Source organism: Xenopus laevis, chromosome 9_10L (genome assembly GCF_017654675.1).
Source record: "Xenopus laevis strain J_2021 chromosome 9_10L, Xenopus_laevis_v10.1, whole genome shotgun sequence".
Lineage (NCBI taxonomy): Eukaryota > Metazoa > Chordata > Amphibia > Anura > Pipidae > Xenopus > Xenopus laevis.
This window is the reverse complement of record NC_054387.1, coordinates 3,077,166-3,093,628: the sequence shown is the minus strand read 5'-3', so window position 1 is coordinate 3,093,628 and position 16,463 is coordinate 3,077,166. Positions and strand designations below refer to the sequence as shown.

Genomic DNA, 16,463 nt, shown 5'->3' with positions numbered 1-16,463 from the left:
ATATGTATGCACTGTATGTATGTATGTACTGTATGTATGTACTGTATGTATGTACTGTATGTATGTATGTACTGTATGTATGTACTGTATGTATATATGTACTATATGTATGTACTATATGTATGTACTGTATGTATGTACTGTATGTATGTACTGTATGTATGTATGTACCGTATGTATATATGTACTGTATGTATGAACTGTATGGGGCACATTTACTAGTGGTCGACTATTGAGGGTTAATGAACCCTCGATATTCGACCGTCGAAGTAAAAGCCTTCGACTTCCAATATCGAAGTAAAAGCCTTCGACTTCCAAGTCGAAGGATTTACCGCAATTCCTTCGTTCGAACGATCGTAGGACAAATCCTTCGAAATGATTCAAAGGATTTTAATTCATCGATCGAACGATTTTCCTTCGATAAAAAAATACTTAGAAAGCTTATGGGGACCTTCCTCATAGGCTAACATTGGTGCTCTGTAGGTTTTAGGTGGCGAAATAGGTGGTCGAAGTTTTTTTTAAAGAGACAGTACTCGAATGGTCGAATAGTGGAACGATTTTTCGTTTGAATCGTTCGATTCGAAGTCGTAGTTGAAGGTCGAAGTAGCCAAAAAAATGCTTCGAAATTTGAAGTATTTTTCATTCTAATCCTTCACTCGAGCTAAGTAAATGTGTTCCTAGGTGTGTACTGTATGTATGTATGTACTGTATGCATGTACTGTATGTATGTACTGTATGTATATATAACTTTGTTCGCTAGATGAATATGCAGCACTGTACAAATTTACACAGGGAGGACAAGCATAAAAATAAATATAAGCATAAATATACAGAGATGGGGAGGCCTTTTTATCAAGATTCGAATTTGTGAGGTTTGAATGGTTTTTTCTAATTCGAATAAAGTCACAATTTAAAAAAAAAAACTAGAACATTTGCATATTTAATAAAAAAATGTGAATGTAAAAAAACTTGATTAAATACAAATGTGTAAAAAACCTGAACACCTTGAATTTGTTGAGTTTATGGGCTTCAAAAAGTCTAAATTGTAAGTTTACAAGCTCAAAAAATTTCTAATTAAAAAAATGGCTTGAACTTTGCCTAGAATAACTCCCATTTATGTCTACATTCGAGTTTTTTATGCTTAATAAATACTAAACATTTGAGTTTTTGAAAATATAACTCAAATTTGTGAGTTTTTGTGCAAAAAAATTTGAAATCGTGGAAAAAACTTAGATCCAAACTTTGATAAATCTTTGATAAATCGCCCCCTAAGTGCCATATGCTACAGGACACAATAGGAAAGAGGTCCCTGTCCTGTAGAGAGGGAACAGGTCGGGTACCCGCAAAGACCTGCTGGTTGCAGGTAGAAGTGTCAGGTTCTCCGGTTTGCGGGTCCCGGTTCGGTCGTGGGTCTTCTCAATGGCGAGTGTTACGTCTTTGTTTCTGATCACGCCTACTTCCAATGATGTCATTTCCGGTTTACAATGACAGCACTTCCTGTTTCTTTATGGCCAGCGGGTCGCGGATCGGGTTGCGGATAAGGTACTTGTGGGTCGGATGTGGGTTTCGGGTTGGGTTTAACAAATTGGTTCCGCGCCTCTAGGAACAGGTTCCCTCTTGTGGGGTGAGTGGGCCAAAAAAACAGGGACATTCTTGAGCCAATAGCTGCAGAAAGGGACTCTGAACAGAAATATTTGAAATGGGTCTGTCCCAACATAACAAGGATGGATGGGAACCTAACAAGGGTGATATGGGCCGGAGAACTTATATATTTTAATACATTTAAAAATGGGAAAATACTAATATTTTCCCCTTAATCGTGCCTTCTATGAATATAAACAACTATTACACAGACAATTTGCAGCCATGGAGGGACAGTTAGGGGCCGATTCACTAAATTCGTAAAAAAAACTTCGGATTTCGAAGTATTTTTTGGGCTACTTCGAGCATCGAATGGGCTACTTCGACCTTCGACTACGACTTCGAATCGAAGGATTCGAAGTAAAAATCATTCGACTATTCGATATGTCTCTTTAAAAAAAACTTCGACCCCCTAGTTCGGCAGCTAAAAGCTACCGAAGTCAATGTTAGCCTATGGGGAAGGTCCCCATAGGCTTTCCTAAGTTTTTTTGATCGAAGGATATTCCTTCGATCGTTGGATTAAAATCCTTCGAATCGTTCGAAGGATTTAATCGTTCGATCGAAGGAATAATCCTTCGATCGTACGATCGCAGAATTTGCGCTAAATCCTTCGACTTCGATATTCGAAGTCGAAGGATTTCAATTCCTAGTCGAATATCGAGGGTTAATTAACCCTCGATATTCGACCCTTAATGAATCAGCCCCTTAATGTGCGGCAAATACCAACCCAATCAGACAATCTGTATTTCCTCTTTGATTTTTTTGGTTACTTGTTGTTATTTAACCTTTTTAGCTCTCCAGTTTGACATTTAAACAGCTCTTTGTTTGTAAGAACCACTGACCCTACGGAGGGAAACGTGGCACTGAGAGTTAAAGGGACACTACCACAAATTACGTACAGCATTCATGTAAATATTTTAAGCTATACTTTATCAATATAAATGTTTTTATAAATAGCTCCTACCTTGAGTGCGCAATGAAAACTCAGAATGACAAGAAATAAATATGTCAAAACCATCAAACTGGAGATTCAATTGTAAATGATGGCGTTTTATTCATAGGCTGGTGATATAGATTGGTTTGATTGGTTTGCAGTAAACGGATTTTTCATTTGGAATGTTTGGATATTCTGTTGATGTGCCACATAAGTGTGCGGAGTGTTTTTCAGTTATACTTTCAATAAAAGAGTTAACACAGGAAGACAAGCAAATGTCAGGCTTTATATGCTGGGCCTAAAATAGACATATATTATTTACAGTATCTGCTTTGCATACAAAAGAAAAATGAAAGGCATTTTAGCCATGGTGCTAATTGTCTTTGTAACTGTCATATCTGTAGAATTCATGCCCCCCCCCCTCAGCTACTTCTCCATTAGGGCAAAGCTCAGTGTGTATGTGTATTGCACATTGGTTTCATATACACTATATATATATATATATATATATATATATATATATATATATATATATATATATATATATATATATATATACCTCTCCACAGTCCGCACTCCTCTAATTCTTCAAACTTTTCCCAACCTTGCCTGGGTGCTGCTCCTGGGGTTCAGTAAAACATGCGAAAAAGTAGTAGCGCACTCCAAGGTCTTCTTTTAGTTAAAATTAATTTTTATTAAATATCTAGAGCCTTTCTCAAGATCAAAGATTTGATCTTGAGAAAGGCTCTAGATAGGAGCCGAAACGTTGATTTTTATGCCACTAATTTAATAAAAATTAATTTTAACTAAAAGAAGACCTTGGAGTGCGCTACTACTTTTTCGCATATATATATATATATATATATATATATATATATATATATATATATATATATATATATATATATATATATATATATATATATATATATATATATATATATATATATATATATATATACAATATACCTATATATACACAATAGGTAACAAAGTGGTTTACCTCGTAAGAAAGAGACATTTCTGGGATCCAAAAGACAAGGCATGTTCAAATGTAAAGGCTGTGCTCAATGTAAATATGTATTAGTTGGTCCTGAGTTTAGTGATAACGAGAATAGGAGAACATATAAAATACGTGGATTCAATACCGAATTTTGTGGTCTATATGCTGGTTTGTCCGTGTGGATTGATCTATGTCGGTGAAACCACTCAGAAAGTCAGAGATAGGTTTTCCCGACATAGATCAACCATCAATGTGAAAAATAGATCTTTACCTGTATCAAGACATTGTACTGATATGGGACACACGTCTGACAATTTAAAGTTTAGGGTAATTCAATATATCCCTCCACCAAAAAGAGGGGGGGTGACCGTAATTTGATATTAAAAAAAAAAAAAAACTGAGGTTCAGTGGATTGATAGGCTAAGAACATTGGCCCCCAGAGGGTTAAACCGAGATTTTGATTTGCACCTATTTTTGTGAGAGCTTTTACCCATGCGATTTGTAAGTATTGATATATATGCTATAATATGCTTTAATACATCTGCCATTGTCATTATATTATTGAAATTAATCTGATGTTGCTATGTAATATTCCCCATGGTTACTAGGACGGTTGTAGGTGTATCCGCTTTCATGTATGCGCGATATCTGGGGATACGCGTATCCATGACAACCGGCTCCGTCGCTTCCGTCTTCATGCGCTAACACGATGTAAGAAATGGACGTTTCTATTTGTTGCACTCTGTGGCAGAGCCGTGCTTGAGAAAGGGGACGGGATGTACCGAAACGTCGCTATTCATATCGACTCTGAACAGATACGTTTGCGGTGTATTGCTCATGAACGACTAACATGTTTTTATTGCGTTTCGAATAAATGCTACGTTTTATTGAAAACGAGTGTGACCCTGTTGGAATATTTATATGCATTTTAGCGGATTGACTCTCCGCTTGTTGGGTGGACGCACCATCTGAAGCGAATCATATATTACTAGGGCAATGTTTTCTTTTTCTGATGTGTGATTTCCAGTGTGGAGTTAAACATCATTAGCATTACCATTGAGGATTTACATTGACCAAATATTTCCTGTACCTTGTGGATGAAAACAAGACCGAATTTGACTATTCTGTAGGGCCTGTAGTATTTTCATACCTGGGCTTTGAGTCCCGTTGTGGCCAGTCTTGATTCAATGTATATGATTTCCACATTTCTGCCGGGTTCAGTGATCTACCCCGTTTTACAGATGATTTGCCTAGCGTCTACTTTATAATGCCATAAAACGACATGGGTGATATAGATGCGACTCGTCTGTCCTTGAGAAGACAAGGGTTTCCTGGCTGAAATGAATTTTAAAATAGATTTTATCCATTTCTCTCCAATGCAGCCTTAGGTTTATGCAAAAATGGGAAGGTAACAAATATGTCAATGACAGGAGACATGGAGAATTTTTAGTGAGCAGCTGAAATATGCCAGTAGAAAAATAATAGGTGTGCCATTAACCTGTTGATCTACTTATGGTGGGTAGGTCGCTAGGATCAGGGGGCCTAACAGACAATACAAGATGAGGGTTTAGCAGATACAAGTAGATGGGACGGGAGTCTTGCATAAATAATACAAGTAGTAGGTATCACTGGCTACACTGGCTAAAGCTGGCCATAGATGTTGAGATTTTTAAAAGATCAGATCCTGATCGTGAGACCACGATCTTCTCGGAACGATCGTACGAATTGACCATCAACTTAAAAGACCAATTTGTCAGGAAAACAAAGGGGAGCTGCCTGCTTGGCCCTGCAAACATAGATACATTGCACTGGGACCCACAAAGCTTTTTTTGACCTGGCCGATCAATTTCCTGACAGATGTCGGCCGAAAAATCGTAAGATGTACGATCGTTCGAATCCCACTAACCGCACGATCATTTCGAAGGATTGGTCGGACTTCCCTAAAATTGGTCGTTCAGCAAGAAGAATCGTGTCTATGGGGAGCTTAAGAATGTGAAAGAGGGAGTCAGTCATAGAGAATGCATGTAGGTAGGTTGGATAAGGGTTAATATATATATATATAATACACAAAAGCTATGAATATCCTGTAAATGATATCCTTATAAACGGTGAGTTCTGATGTCATCAGTTATAAACGGTGAGTTCTGATGTCATTTCTGTCACATGACTCACTGAAACTTGTGTATTATAATAAATAAAGTACCCCCAGTTGTAAAATATGAGGATATTAGAAGTTACCTCGGAGTTCCATGACCTGTATAAAAACACTCGGCCTTCGGCCTCCTACTTTTATATGGTCATGAAACTCCTCGGTAACTTATAATATCCTTATATTTTACAAGAGGGGGTACTTTATTCACTATATATTATACATACTGTATAATAACAAGTAGAAGTAGAAGGGGCCTAACATAAAGAATACAAGTAGCTGGGATCAGGGCTTAGACCAGTGATCCCCAACCAGTAGCTCGTGAGTAACATGTTGCTTTTCAACCCCTTGGATGTTGCTCTCAGTGACCTCAAAGCAGGAGCTTCTTTTTGAATTAGAGGCAAGTTTTGGTTGTATAAAAACCAGATGTACTGCCAAACAAAGCCTCCTATAGGCTGCCAGTCCATATAGGGGCTAGCAAATAGCCAATCACAGCCTTTATTTTGCACCACCAAGTAACATTTTTCCTGCTTGCGTTGCTCCCCAACTCTTTTTTCTTCTGAATGTTGCTCACAGGTTCAAAAGGTTGGGGATCCCTCGCTTAGAGGGAACAAGTAGATGGGAGTATAGCATAGTAATACAGGTTATCAGGGATTAAGAAAGCAAAAGTAATAGTGAGCCAGGCTTAGAGAATACAAGTTGCTTGGGTTACAGCTAATAGGGTACAAGAAGCATTAAATACAGAATACCAGTTGCGGAGATCAGGGCAGCAGGGAGTCTAACATAAAAAATCAGTGGAGATTAGGGCTAAAGGTGGCCATACACATAGGGGGTTATTTATCAAAGTCCCAGTTTATCTCAATATTTTCTGCTACAAACTCCAATCAAATCCGCTGTGGTTTTTTTGCACTTATGTATTATAACATTTGCCCGAAATTTGCTTTTCGGGAAAAAATCTGATTTTTTCACCAGAAAACTTCAAGGTGTTGCACGAAACCCAGCGCACATCAAAAAATCATTGGGACTTCTCCCATTGACTTATAAACCACCTCGACAGGTCTAAGATGCCGGATTTTCAGATTCTGACTTTTCCATCCTCAGGGTTTAATAAATTCCCAAAAAATTTTGTGATTTCATATAAAAAAGAAATCAAGAATTTTTCATGATTTTTGCATTCGGCGTTTGGCAACTAACCCCCATAGAGACCCACCCGATATGCCCACCCTAGGGCCAACGATCGGATCATAATTAAAGCAATACGGGCGGTCGGATCGCAGGACCACATCAACAAACAGATCGGAGGGCCCCACACAATAAGCTCGGTCTGTCGGCTGCTTTTATAGAGGTAGAGTTTTGTTTTATGTAGAGTCAGGGGTCCCCAACCTTTTATACTTGTGAGCCACATTTAAATGTAAAAAGATTTGGAGAGCAACACAAGCATGAAAAAGTCCATGGGAGTGCCAAAAAAAGGGCTGTGATTGGCTGTTTGGTATCCATTATATGGACTGGCAGCCTACAGGAGGTTCTGTTTGGCAGTACATCTGGTTTTTATGTAACCAAAACATATCTGCAAGCCTGGAATTCAAAAATAAGCTCCTGCTTTGAGGCCACTGAGAGCAACATCCAAGGGGTTGGGGAGCAACATGATGCTCACGAGCTACTGGTTGGGGACCATAGACTCTAAGTAGAGGGAAGACTATCATAGAGAATACAAGCTCATTTGTAGAGTGTTTACACAACAATCCCTTTGGGAAGTAACCCCTGTGGAGGCTCAGTGGGAACTCTGTGGTCATATTGTAAATCAAGGGCATGGAAGGAGGTTTTATTACTGAAAATTTGATTATACAATAGTGGTGGGCATTAACAGGTGTGTAGAATGGTGGAATAAGTGCAGCTCTACTATTTTATGTTTGTGCAGCAGAATATTCTGCGCACACCATTTGTTGCCTGTGTATTGATGCTATAAGGGATCAGTGGCTACAATATCCTTTTTTGTACAATCGCAAGGGTAGCAAGACAAACTAAAAACGGATGGTGTTTGTTGCCTACACAGCACAAACCTGAGCTAGAAGCAAAGTTGCATGAAAAGGATTCGGTGCTTTTAGCAGAGCAGGGGGGTTAACATGGGCCCTTAGTATGGTAGGAAGATATGATGTAACTTGTTCTTTTAAGAGTTGGGGACATAAACACTGCAGTTCAGGAAACCAGTACCTAGATGTATAGTGTATAGCAAACCCACAGCTTGGGTGGGGTGGAAGGAAAGGAGGGGAACTGGCAGAAAGGGGCAATAGCCCTTAAGCCGTCATTTTATATGTCCAAAGAGGGATTACTATGATTAGTGGTGGGACAGTGTTGTTATTGATTAGCATAATGTGTCTCACCCCGACAGATTTGAAGGCAATTGAGCCACTAATATTACTGAACTGGATAACTGCAGCCAACATTGGGATAAAAATGGGACTCGTTCGATGTATTTTATTTAAAATTACAATAAACTCCACGGACCCCCAATGACTTGTGTGTTTTGTACGTCAGTAATTGCATTGGTGCTGCGCCACAACTATAGAGCTGTACTACGTACATCATTTTTTCGGTTTGTTGGAATGCCATTTTCTTTGTGAAAGAGAGTGCATTTTTAGCAAGCGAGAAAAGGTTACTAGCGTTAAAGGGGCAGTTCACCTTGAACTTTCAATATGATAAGGACAGTGGCATTCTAAGACAGCCGGCAGTGCTCGTTAGTTTTATTTGTGGTTTTCAATTGTTAAAAGGGGTCGTACACCTTGAAAAAAAGCTGCTGGTAAGATAATTAGAAATTAGGCAAAAACAATTAGAAATTAGTCAGATGCTTTGTTTTCTTTAAGGGGTTTTTAAAATGTTTAATTGTTTTTTTATTTCTAGCCTTTAAGCTTTTGCTTGCTCAGGCATAATTGCCCTAGTAATCAGGCATCAGTCTGTAGTCTAAAATAGAAAGGTAAAGGGTCTGTAAAGATAAATAAAAAATATGAATAGCAATAACATTGAACCCTTGGTTCCTATGGGAAGTGCCCCCCAGGCAGAAAAATTAAAAAACATGATAGAAGCTAGTCCAGGTGAACATACCCTTTAACATTGTATTCGGCAGCTCTCCAGTTTGGAATTATCTGGTTGCTAGGGTCCTACTTACCCTAGCAAACAGCCAGTGGCTTGAATGGCAGACTGGAAGATGGATAGTAGTAGCGTCTGAACAGAAAGGGACATGATATAAATATTGGGCTGAGGAATTGTTAGTTCTGTATAATATTGTATGGCGGTTTACTATTTTTAGGTGCTAAAATGGGTGCAGAATCGCACCATCCTTTTTGTGCTCATCTATACTTGGTGCATGAGGCACAAAATGCAGCAGCAGATGCTGATGAGCACCCAACACATACCTTGAACAGGTGATTTATACAGGGTACAGGGCTCCATTTCAGTGTTTCTCCTATAGGCACATACTTGAATCAAGCGTAATTGGAGGATGTTTAAGTGTATGCCTACAGTATGTCCTGCTATTTTTGCTGCCCCTTCTGTCGCAGGTGAAATTTTTTCCCTATTTAAACACAATTTACAAATGTTTGTGCCTTTGGAAAAAAGTCAGATCATGATTATGTTCTTCTTAATCACACTACTTTACTAAATGAGCCCAGGTTATCTTTGTCATCACAGACATATTTGCACAGATATATCTGCTCAGATTTCGGTCTTGTAAATGTAAGTGCGGTGTTGGTGTACTGTTGTGGTTTAGAGATACAATTTATTGCCTTCCTAAAAATGTAGTTGGAGCTCCCCACAGATCCCTATTTTTGCCTATTTCTCTCTCTCTATATATATATATATATATATATACACTTAGCTGTAACTGCTTGGAGTCATTCAGCGCACATACTAACCGAGTCATTTCTCTGCATGAAGGTATATTTAGATTTATACATACACAGCCTTTCTACAGCAGAAGTACCGAAGCCGAGTTCACGAGCAAGATGGGCTGCAGCATGGACGTCTGTGGTTATATCTGGAAACAATATAAATAAATATATATACATATTAGAACTCCCGGTATGCTCTTTGTATTATACATATATAAATATCAATGGACAATCCACAGTCTATCAGAAATGTGCCGCATGCTGCAAATAGAAAGCAGCTGTTTTTTTTATTTCCATTGTGGTGTGTTTGTTCATTTGACAGAATCTTGGGTGCACATAAAGAGCAGAAAACCGACTCTTTACTGTATAAAATGGCAAAAAAGCTTTATTTTTTCCATACCGTAAAGATATGGCTTTAGAAGTTCCCTTGCAAAAAGAAAACAGGATACTCCTGGGACTTGTAGTAAAAACAAATAAGATTTATTTTGGACTAAAACTCACATATACAAATAAAGCCTTATTTGCTTTTTTTTTTCCACGTGTCCCTTGAGTGCTAACCTTTTGGGGGATCATCTACACCCAGGCAGCACCCTCTCTGAATGGTAAGTGCCGCCTTTAGGAGAAAATCGCCTACTCGTCCAGTTTCTTGATACATAGAAGCTTGACATTTCTTTCTAATGCTAGATATCGAATGCGCATTTTATGTTTTGAGAGTGCCACAAAAAAAACAAAAATGGGGGTGGCAAAAAACCTAGGTGTATAGAAACAAGCACCACGCTTCTCTTTCGAAAAGTTTACGTCAATATTAAATGTCTTTGGGAAATAGTAATCAACCTAATAAACAAGGAGACAAATCGAATACTAGAAGCACCGCATTCACCGATTTTCAAATAATTTGTATAACTATAAAAGCATTAAAAAATGCCATTCAGAAACTTTCCGACAAAATGTTCTGGTGATTGAATAAAGAATTTTCACATTCGGTTGTTTAGAAATCTAAGATGATCCGACGTTGCCTTCAAGGGAGAAATAAAAGTTCTCTAACATTAACTTTTACATAAGAAAAAACTCGACAGCTTTTACTTGCAACTTTTTTTAAATTACATTTTTAACTTTTTGTTTTCTTTTCTTTGATAAATTTGATAAAAATATTCAGTTTTCAGGAGGGTTTTTTTTGCGAAAAATACGCAAGCCCAAGTTTCAGATTCGTGCTCAGATTCAGTTCAGTTAAACACCAATGACCACTTTTATCAACATCATTAACGATGCTTACTGATGGATTTTTTTTTTTTATTTAACAAATCATTTTTGTACTTTATTATCCTAGCATGCATTTTTTATCAGGGATTAATTTCTTTGATTCGTATTAATGCTGCTCTGAGCACTAACACCCAATTAAAATGGATTTTTATCAGGGATTAATGTCTTAGAATCGCATTACTGCTCAGTGCTGCTCTGAGCACTAACACCCTATTAAAATGATTTTTTGTTTTACTTTTTTTTGTGCTTTATTACCCTAGCATGCATTTTTTATCAGGGATTAATTTCTTTGATTCGTATTAATGCTGCTCTGAGCACTAACACTCAATTAAAATGGATTTTTATCAGGGATTAATGTCTTAGAATCGCATTACTGCTCAGTGCTGCTCTGAGCACTAACACCCTATTAAAATGTTTTTTTTTATTTTACTGCACTAAGCAGTTTAACACATTCTAGTAAATTTACATTGGCGAGGTGAAGAAAGACCAGCACTCCATTAAATGTAAAAAGAATAGTATTTTTTGGGACATTTTGTTTGGATGCACAGTTTTTACTTTTTTACATTTAATGAAGAGGCTTTAAAACACACCCACATATGTGAAATATAATAACGTGTGTGCTGCACTCAAATTGTTACTTATTTTGGTAGAACAAAAGGGCTATTGCTTTCATGGCTCAGTTCATTTAGGCTGCATGAATGGAGATTGTAACAAAACCTGTTATAATTAAAAATTGTTCATGCAAGTCTGTTGGTAGTGTGTGCTACTCTACAGCTAGACTACTACTGCAAGTAAATACAGGATACAACTATCTATGCTATACTGCGTATTCACAGCGTAACCATAAAAAACATTTTTAACTTTAGTTGCCCATGTTGCGTGAGATGCAGCAGGCACACACTCATATACACCTACCTGCGCCTATACTCTGTGCGTGCCACTTCGCAAAAACCAACATGTACTGCCTGGACACTGCTCCTTGCATTTCATATAGAAAATCTCATTGTGAAGGTTCAGATCACCTCTCTGATGTGTGGGTCCCTGCACATTATCTTGACTTTTTTTTTTAGTAATCAAAGGCCCACTATAAAACCATTTGTTCGCACTTTGTTTCACACCTCTCCTCCGCACCGTTCAACACGTTCTAATAAATAGAGATGGGGAACTGGCAGGAAATACCTTTTTCTCATAATCAGAAGTGGTTTTGTATGCAAAAAGCTGACAATCTACTGTAAAATGGTTACCCTTTGTCTGCAGTGTCCTCAGTCGGAGACTATAGGGGAGATACGGATAGCTGAATTCACTCTTTTCACACGAGACCTAGCAATGAATGTGAAGAGACAGTAAGTAAAATATTACTTTCAAGTGCAGCATTACCTTCAAAAACAGGTACATGAAATAAGGGCAACGTAACAGTTCAATTTTTGGAGCATGTTTATGCTGAAACCACATACAATTATTAAAATATTGAATGGAAACCAGAACATTATAGTGCGTATTGGGTACCCTGCCCATTCTGGCCAATCCTGTATTCTGAACTATCTTGTATCTCTCAGGATACCCCACATCTAAGGACCAGAATGGAGATGGGCTTAATGAAAAGGTGATGAGTGTCTATTGGCTTGGTATTATTATTAAATGTAAAACAATTCTCAAAGAAGAGGCTGCTCAGTTACAGATCCACATTCGCCCATGGGACCAATCCTTGCAGGCCCCTTTTTTCTATATACTTTTATGAATATTAGTGTGCGAGGATGTGTAAAAATTAGGGATGCACCGAATCCAGGATTCGGTTCGGGATTCGGCCTTTTTCAGCAGGATTCAGATTCGGCCGAATCCTTCTGTCCAGCCGAATCGAATCCGAATTTGCATATGCAAATTAGGGGCGGAGAAGGAAATTGCGTGACTTTTTGTCACAAAACAAGGAAGTAAAAAATGTTTTCCCTTCCTACCCCTAATTAGCATATGCAAATTAGGGTTCGGATTCGGTATTCCGCCAAATCTTTCCAGAAGGATTCGGGGGTTCGGCCGAATCCAAAATAGTGGATTCGGTGCATCCCTAGTAAAAATGAATGGAACCTTTGCATGGGCAGACGTTTTAACCCAATTCCCTTCCCTTAGGTTCCCTTACTAACCCATACCTCCCAACTGTCCCTTTTTCGGAGGGACAGTCCCTCTTTTGACAGCTCAACCCGCAGTCCCTCATTTGTACTGGAAAGTCCCTCTTTTCTCTGCACTGAACAGCCAGAAAAAGAAACAAAGTTTCTCACTTAATTGGCTTTTAGCAGAGAGCCCAGAACAGCTAACAGGTGCAAATAAGATACTTTGTAACAATTTTGAGACACAAAAACACAGTTTAGATAAGGAGAAATATTTTCAAACTTTCAGAACCTGCCAAATTTTGTAAAACGAACATGGTAATTAGGGGGTGTGGCCACAGAAAGGGGTGTGGTCAAAAAATTGCTGCGCTACGTGCGGAGAAAAAAATTTGTCCCTCTTTTTACTTCCAAAATTTTGGGAGGTATGCTAACCCATGAGGGCAGCACTGAACAATGTTCCCCATAGTATATTATGTACCACGTCTATGAATCAGAGAGTAGTGATGGACTTCAAACAAGTTCTTGGAGCTGTTAGGTAGTCAGAAGACCATCTAATTTCACTGGAGGGACTTTATTCTGACTTTTCTTTAGTAAGGTGACTTGCAAGGATTTTAAGTAATAAAAGTGCTTGATGGAAATATTTAAGTTGATCAAGCACTTGGGCCACAGCCCCCTACAGTAATAAAGAATGTGCATGGCGATTTTGGGATAATCAAAAGTGCACTGAAGTTGCCTCCAGCTATTACCATTCATACATCTGGACTGTCTGTAATGTTACCTGCATTTTTACACAGGACAGTTTTAGCTCCAGATTGTAAAATGTTCTAAACATCTAAAATAACATTACAATATACAGATATAACATATACAAGCTCTATTTATCTCTCTATGAATCTATATATGTTGTCTGTCCCTGTTTATTTTAAACAAGCTAATTATTTTACTAGTGATACTGTTCTGTCACTTACCACCCTCTGCTGGTGAAATGACTATATTACTATACACACACTTTAAAGGGATACTGTCATGGGGAACATTTTTTTTCCAAAATGAATCAGTTAATAGCGCTGCTCCAGCAGAATTCTGCACTGAAATCCATTTCTCAAAAGAGCAAACAGATTTATTTATATTCAATTTTGAAATCTGATATTGGGTTAGACATTTTGTCAATTTCCCAGCTGCCCCTGGTCATGTGACTTGTGCCTACACTTTAGGAGAGAAATGCTTTCTGGCAGGCTGCTGTTTTCCTTCTCAATGTAACTGAATGTGTCTCAGTGGGACATGGGTTTTTACTATTGAGTGTTGTTCTTAGATCTACCAGGCAGCTGTTATCTTGTGTTAAGGTGGCCATAGACTCAAAGATCCGCTCATTTGGCGACATCGCCAAACGAGCGGATCTTTCCCCGATATGCCACTAAACTGCGTGGCTATATCGGGGGTAATTCGAGTGTTCGGCCGTATGGCCGAACGATCGAATTACGATGCGCCAAGTGGCTCCGACGGGTCGGTCGGGTAAAAATCCAACCTTTCCGATCGATATCGTGGCCAAACGACCGATATCGGCAGCTTTATCTGCCCGTGTATGGCCACCATTAGGGAGCTGCTATCTCGTTACCTTCCCATTGTTCTTTTGTTTGGCTGCTGGGGGGGGGAAAGGGAGGGGGGTGATATCACTCCAACTTGCAGTACAGCAGTAAAGAGCGATTGAAGTTTATTAGAGCACAAGTCACATGACTTGGGGCAGCTGGGAAATTGACAATATGTCTAGCCCCATGTCAGATTTCAAAATTGAATATAAAAAAATCTGTTTGCTCTTTTGAGAAATGGATTTCAGTGCAGAATTCTGCTGGAGCAGCACTATTAACTCATTCATTTTGAAAAAAATTTTTTTTCCCATGACAGTATCCCTTTAAAGGTATTGTTTGGGTAACGTGTTGTTCTTTATTTTGGTTAGGTAGGTTATCTGAGACACTTTATTGGGAGCATAAAAAAAAGCTGTGGGTAGGTGAGCTGTACGACACACTTCGTTGGGATATGTAAGCTGTGGATTATTTACCATAGGAAGGCACACAAAACATTGTTCAAAGTTACTTAAAACACCCTTTATTTGTCAGAGGTTGCTTGCCACTAGCATGAGTTTACTCCTTTCTGTTTAAATGACAACCAGTTAAGTTGGTAACTATTGTATTATCGACATTGCCTGTCATCATCTACTTGGGACTGTAAGCTCTACGGGGCAGGGACCTCCTTCCCACTGTGTCTTTTACAACATAGCACTTAATCTCTTTGTCCTGATATGAATTCTGTGTATATGTATTGTGCGATTTGTCTTCCTTCTGAATACTTTTATATATATTGTACTTTTATGCATTGTACAGTGCTGCGGCTCCTTAACAGAGCTTTACAAATAATGTTATACATACATACAGCTGAACATTTTGACATACCGTATATACTTGAGTATAAGCCGTCCCGAGTATTAGCCAAGGTACCTAATTTTACCTCCAAAAACTGGGAAAGCTTATTGACTCGAGTATAAGCCGAGTATAAGCCTAGGGTGAGAAATGCATTCTTGGATGCCAGTGACTATTCTTGGAGACTATTCTTGGACGCCGGCGACCGTTTTTGCACTTGACCCGAGTATAAGCCGAGGTAGAGTTTTTTAGCATATTTTGGGGGCTGAAAAAACTCTGCTTATACTCGAGTATATACGGTAATTCCAGTTATTCCTGTCCTAATTGCACTGTTGTGCAAAAGACTGAATTATTTTTATTTGGTCATATTCGCCATCTAGTGGCAGCATTTATTGTTAAATAAAATGTTTGCAGGTTTTAGAGATGAAATAGTAATGTAAGCATTGCATAAACACAGATGTACATGGATGAAATATTCTGTGATCAAGTTTACCGATACAGTACTCACTAATAGAAACAAGATATGTGCCCTACGTGGTGCTAAACTGATTGGGAGCAGGCCCGGACTGGCAATCTGTGGGTTCTGGCAAATTCCAGAGGGGCTGCTATAAGGTGCCATTGAAAGTCAGTATTTAGTGGCTGGTGGGGGATGAGTGGGCCTCTGTGTGGGCTCATTGGGCCTCTGTGTACCTGAAATGCCAGAGCCTATTTTAATTCTCAGTCCGGACCTGATTGGGAGGAGTGTCCTGTGACTGTTTTTTTCCTTCCTTCTCTGCAGTCTCTTTGCATTTGTATCTTCAGTTCAATATCTGTCAATGCAAGTGTGGTTTTCTCTAATTATAATGGGCATCACCTCTGCTTAGGGCAGGTTGTCATTCTTGTCGACCCTTTCTGACTCACTGTGCTGCCTTTATAGTCTGTTAGACCCAGGGACATAGATGCCTTGATCCTGAAAGAGAAAGCCTGGTTTTAGAAGACGTCAAAAAGCACTAAAAATAGAAATTGAGTGTAAAATGCAAAAGTGTTCAGAAGAGTATCTTGAGTATGTTTACTTTTAAGCCAAGTTCAATGTATGGCTG

The 16,463-nt window shown here is 38.6% G+C and overlaps 1 protein-coding gene across 2 annotated transcripts in view; it reads right to left on the bottom strand.

Annotated features, from left to right (window-relative positions):
* Positions 1-16,463, bottom strand: part of tbx21.L (T-box 21 L homeolog) — a 68,946-nt gene that overhangs the window by 46,613 nt on the left and 5,870 nt on the right. The window contains exons 3-5 of one of the 2 annotated variants that reach the window (XM_041576497.1): positions 16,238-16,333; positions 12,116-12,191; positions 9,680-9,757 (exon numbers count right to left, since the gene is read on the bottom strand). The gene's annotated coding sequence lies outside the window, so the exon portion shown is untranslated. Of the gene's footprint in view, positions 1-9,679; positions 9,758-11,786; positions 12,003-12,115; positions 12,192-16,237; positions 16,334-16,463 lie in introns of those variants that run through there. The other variant, XM_018234747.2, reaches the window with a different exon arrangement.